This window comes from Brassica napus, chromosome C6 (assembly GCF_020379485.1).
Source record: "Brassica napus cultivar Da-Ae chromosome C6, Da-Ae, whole genome shotgun sequence".
NCBI lineage: Eukaryota > Viridiplantae > Streptophyta > Magnoliopsida > Brassicales > Brassicaceae > Brassica > Brassica napus.
In genome coordinates, this window is record NC_063449.1 from 28,436,985 (window position 1) to 28,442,870 (window position 5,886).

At 38.8% G+C, this 5,886-nt stretch overlaps 1 pseudogene; it reads left to right on the top strand.

The window, feature by feature from the left end:
* Positions 1-218: 218 nt before the first annotated feature.
* Positions 219-2,414, top strand: LOC106359188 (annotated as a pseudogene).
* The last annotated feature ends 3,472 nt before the right edge of the window (positions 2,415-5,886 follow it).

The following is a 5,886-nucleotide window of genomic DNA, read 5'->3' on the forward strand; positions in this document are numbered from 1 at the left end:
GTTTGCTTCTTCTCTCTGTCTCCTCCACTATATATCTCTCTGTCCCAAGAATTTCAGTTCCCCACGTCTATCTCCCTTCTCTCTAATCTGTCCAACTAACATAACAAAACAAAACAGAACAGCAAAACACAGAGATAGACTTTTAAAGGTATACTCTCCTCTTTCATTCTTATAATCTTGTAAATGTAGTTTCTTTGTTTTGTTTTATTGGTCACAAGTGTCTGTTTTTTTTAAATCATGTCTCTCTGCCTCTCTTTACTTTTGACACATTCTCTTAGCTGTTTTCTTCTCTTTATATCTGTTTTTCCTTTTTTTTTTTAATTTTTTGCTCTTTGTTGAGTTCTTTGGGTCCTTTCGTCGCTTCCTTCTCCTTTCTCTGCCACAGTTCTTAACTTTGTTCAATCCATCTCTATCTGGGGTTTTGGGTATGTATCCTACGGATCCTGACTATCATCACTGCCGTGGTCAGACGGTAAGATTTACATCCAAAAAGCTTTGATCTTGAACCTCACGTTTAAGCAGCTCGTGGGTTTGTGTAAAGGTCTTAACTTTAGCCTGAATCTCGAATCAAATGCTCATACTTGGAATATCAGTCTCTCTGTTGGCCTAAAGAACCTTGCTTTGTCTCTGTATTGATTGTGTAGATATGAGAAATGATGATGATTGATTCATTTGCAGGCGAACGATCGATCACCAGGCTACTTTGTTCGGCTGGATAAACCGAGAGCTGTAGACGATCTTTTACATAGGCAAGAGAGAAAAGATGCGCAGGTGGTTGTGCTGTGCTTGCAACGTAGAAGAGCCTTACCATACTACTGAAAATGATCACCGGAGAAGTCCCAAGCACCATAACGGTACTAGTTGTGATTCTTTTGGTGCCAATATGTGGCATTATTAATATTTTTTTTCGTGTTTCTTGTTCTTGAAGGGCACAATAAAAACACAGAAGTGTCTGTGAGGCCTGATGCTCTAAACGTGCCTCCAGCTATCGACGTCCCTGCATTGTCGTTGGATGAGCTGAAAGAAAAGACTGATAACTTTGGATCAAAGGCATTGATCGGTGAAGGCTCATACGGAAGAGCTTACTACGCAACTTTGAAAGATGGGAGAGCTGTGGCGGTCAAGAAGCTTGATAACTCAGCTGAGCCTGAATCGAACTTCGAGTTCTTGACTCAGGTCTCAAGGGTTTCAAAGCTGCAGCATGAGAACTTTGTTCAGCTCTTTGGCTACTGCGTTGAAGGGAACCTCCGTATACTTGCGTACGAGTTTGCCACGATGGGTTCTTTACATGACATCTTGCACGGGAGGAAAGGAGTCCAAGGAGCGCAGCCAGGTCCCACGCTTGATTGGACCCAACGGGTTAGAATAGCGGTTGAGGCAGCTAGAGGACTTGAGTATTTACATGAGAAAGTTCAACCCGCAGTTGTACACAGGGATGTTCGGTCTAGCAATGTGCTTCTGTTTGAAGATTTTAAAGCCAAGATTGCTGATTTTAATCTGTCTAATCAGTCTCCTGATATGGCTGCTCGCCTTCATTCTACTAGAGTTTTGGGGACCTTTGGTTACCACGCGCCAGAGTAATGAATGCTTCTGAAACAATTCATCACACTAATCTTGAAGAAGTAAAAGATTGTTAACTTTTACAGTTTTTTGGTGTTGCAGGTATGCCATGACTGGTTCACTGACACAGAAGAGTGATGTTTATAGTTTTGGTGTAGTGCTTTTGGAGCTCTTGACTGGTAGAAAGCCTGTTGATCATACTATGCCACGTGGTCAGCAAAGTCTTGTCACTTGGGTAAGCAACAAGAACATATTTTTATTCTTGGATGTTATTGTTCTTGGCACTAAAGTTCTCTGACATATAACTTCAGGCCGCTCCAAGGCTGAGTGAAGACAAAGTGAAGCAATGTGTTGATCCAAAACTCAATGGAGATTATCCTCCTAAAGCAGTTGCAAAGGTTAAAAAAAAAACTTTGCCCCCTTTTTATGGTTTCATCTTTAACCTGTGAAACTACTTTTGAAGCTAATCATGTAATGTTTTCTTCTTCTTTTTTCTTCTCTTTCAGCTCGCGGCTGTTGCGGCGTTGTGTGTGCAATACGAATCAGAGTTTAGGCCGAACATGAGCATTGTGGTAAAAGCTCTACAACCATTGTTGAAGTCATCAAGGTCATCAACAGCAGCAGCTACTCCATCCCAGGAAACTTGATTCTTATATGTGATAATGGAAGATTGGCTTTTGTTTCATGTGTTGCCATATAATATACAAATACTGTTATTTAGTGTCTTTTTGTGGAGGCTTATATCTTCTGCTCTTCTTATACGTTTATTAGTAGTGATTTGGTGAGTCTTGACAATTGTTTTGTTTGATACTTACAAAAGTATTCTATATATTGGAGCTTTTTTGTTTTGTTTTTTCTCCTTTAGTATACTGCTTTTCAATTCACTTACAACTCACTAAATATCCTTGTTAGGAAACTTGATATGCGCTACGAGTGCAGCACACGAACCTAACGATTTATTGGAAAAGTTGGAAAAAATTGGGGAATACGCGGGGTGAAATTTTTTGTACTTTAATATGTAAAATATCACAATTTAAACATATAATACAAAATTTTATATAATAAATATTTATTAAAGATACATCACTGATACCAAAATTCATAAAATGCTTACAATATCTATATACTAATAATATCAACCTTTCTCTATGCAAATCACAGTAAACACGTGTATATAATGTAAATTGGCATGGAGTACAAAGTGTATTAGCTTTGTCTAGTGGTCTGTGTTCCCCCTAAAACTCCTTCATGTCAAAGGTTTGATTGTGGCCAAGTGCACTTTTGACATATAATTACTTTTAAGCTTTAATGAATGTAAAATGACCAATACACCCTCGTTTTCAACCTTGTGATTTTCCAAGACTTAATACGCAGTCGTCTTCAAGTTTTCTGCGATTTCACCGTTTTAAAAAGCTATTCTTGTGGGATTCAACTTCATATAGAAGATTAAGTTATAATCTGATTTCTAACTAAAAGCTTTGATATTTTCAAACTCTTTCAGATTTGCACAAATCGATTTTCCAAAACTAATCGACGATTTCTCTATTTCTTCAGATAACGCGTTCATTATACGATTCAGCGCCTAGACACACCGATCACATCCATTTCGCCACGGTGGCCTTCCGATTTACGTTTAATCGGACGAGTAATCGGTAACTCGGCCGAGTTTTAGAACAAGGCTAAATATTGGTCTTGCAATGTTAGCATTCATCAGATTTGAGTGCAATACTGAATCACTCAAGACACTGTGCTAAGAGATGCTTCTTGAATATGACCGGTTTAAATAAACCCACTAGCTGAAATTTTTATGATGTATAACCAAAGAATATAAATCTTAGTATATCCAAAATATATACTTCACTCGACCAAGTTTGCTCACTCTATCTCAAGACGATAATACAACTATAGACATGACAAGCTCTTCCACGAACTTGAACCAACTCTTGAGTCTTGAGAGAATTAAGAGTTGGTCTCATCAAAGTTTGCTTCGCTGTATCCTGCTAGTATCCCCCCCCCCTTCCCCCTCTGCAAATTGGTTACTTTATAGGAAAAATTGTCAAATATGACTCACAACTTGATTTCAAACACAAAGGTAAACCCAAACTTGAATCAAATGCAAAAGTAACCTAAAAGACTATTGAAATTACAACCAGCCCTTTGTGAACAAACAAAAAAACTAAATTTTTTTTACGTTTCTAATTCCCGTAAGTCGTCTGGTCTAGTTCTACTTAGAAATAATTTAAAATTTTTGTAAAACATATTTTGATAAGTGAAAAATTGAAATCATGTAATTAACATATGTTTTAAGAGATATAAATTAAGATATAACAAAATTTAATGGTTTTCAACATAGATGAGTGAAAGTAGTGAGTCATGATATTCTTTGGTTTAGGTTTTGCCAACATATGTTGTAGTATTGTATGTGTTCTTAGGGTTAGATTTTGGAATGCATAAATGTTTTTTTGAAAACTTTAAAATTTACGTAAGTGTGTTTATTTTTGTGTATAGTAAATACTATTTAAGTAGAACTACGGCTTTATAACATGGTTAGTTAGTTAATTTAGTCAATTTAGTTTAGGGGTTAAATTTAGGGTCTGGGACGACTTACTAGAAAGTCGTTTGATGTACGGTATTCAACAGACAACTTACTAGTAAGTCGTCCAAACCGGACCGAACCTTTAATTTTACAATGTACTTTTAAACCTAACCGGATTATTTACCGGCCATATATAAGGTGTTTTTTTTTTATTCACTGTTTCGCGAAAATCAGAAAACCCTAACGTCGTTTCTCTCAAAGGCGATTTCGAAGGCGATTTCCGTCGCTTCTCTCTAATCCATCGTTCTCATCGTTCTCACCGCTGGTTATCTCTCCGCCGTTATCACCGTCGTTCTCACCACCGTTCTCACAGCCGCTTCCTCTATTTAAGATCCGAGAGGAAACCCTAACGCGCATTCTCTCAGAGGCGTCTCATTGAACTCCACCGCCGGTAAGTTATATCTCTTACTGTCAAGTGATTGATTGAGGAAAATATGAACATAAAATTGGAAGTCTTGGAAGACTTATAATTAAGTCGTCTGGAAAGTGAAGACTTTCCAGACGACTTAATTATAAGTCTTTCAGCTGGAAAACTTGCCAGACGACTTAATTATAAGTCTTTGATTGTTTGAGATGGTTGTCTTTGATTGTTTTGCTGGCAAAAAAAATGGAGATGCCAGAAATCCCCCGTAGGATATATACATTAGGGGAAGAGCCCCCCGCAGTGCATAGCATTTCGTATCATATTTGTTGGACGTTGCATGCTGCTTTAAAAGAAAGCTCTTCATGATGACGAATATGAAGAGCTGAAGGAGTCGAAGTTGGGAGTTTTCATCAAGTTCCAAAAGCTGAGATTTGATTGGGCTTCAAGGCTGGTTCACTACATGCTCGGTTTCCAGCTGAACATAAAGAAGAAGTATGAGCCGTGGAGTCTCGTTGGTCCAGAATCTGTGAGGTTTTCACTGTTAGAGTTTGAAAACCTCACTGGTCTAAACTGCGAGTACATCGAGGACCTTGAGAGACCTCACTCTGTTGTTACAAAGGAGTTGACTTCTTTTTGGGAGATGTTGGGAGTTCATGTCGAAACTGGGCCATCTACTCAGGAGATAATAGCAGCACTTGAGAGATGCGAAGGGTGGTCTCGGGATGATCGCAAGCGGCTCGCGTACCTTGCCATCTTCACTGGATACATTGAAGGGAGAAAGTATTCAACCCCTACACGGGTTAGTCTGGCAAGGCTAGTGATGGAGCTAGAGCGGTTTGAGAATTATCCATGGGGGAGAGTCGCGTTCAAGGTGCTGATGGACTCTGTGAAGGGCAGAGATATTTCGGGTTGTTACACTATTAATGGGTTTGCGCAAGCTCTCCGGGTCTGGGTGTACACAGCTCTTCCGGAATTGGGTGCTACTTTTGGTAATCCTCTCCCAAACAATCCGTCTCCACCGATACTGGCTTACAAGGGTCGCAAAGGACGCAAACAGTTTAAAGAGGCTATCCTCAGTCAGGTATTTACTTCAATCTGGACGACTTCGCAGAAGACTTATAATTAAGTCGTCTGATAAGTCTTCCAACTGGACGACTTAGTAGAAAACTTATATTAAGTCATCTGGAAAGTCTTCCAGCTGGATCACTTATAATTAAGTCGTCTGGGAAGACTATTCAGACTATTTAATTATAAGTCTTCTACTAAGTCTTCCAGCTGGATGACTTTCCAGACGACTTAGTTATAAATCGTCTGCGAAGTCTTTTCTTTTCATCTTTCTTAATCCGTCAAATATCTAAGTTCATAT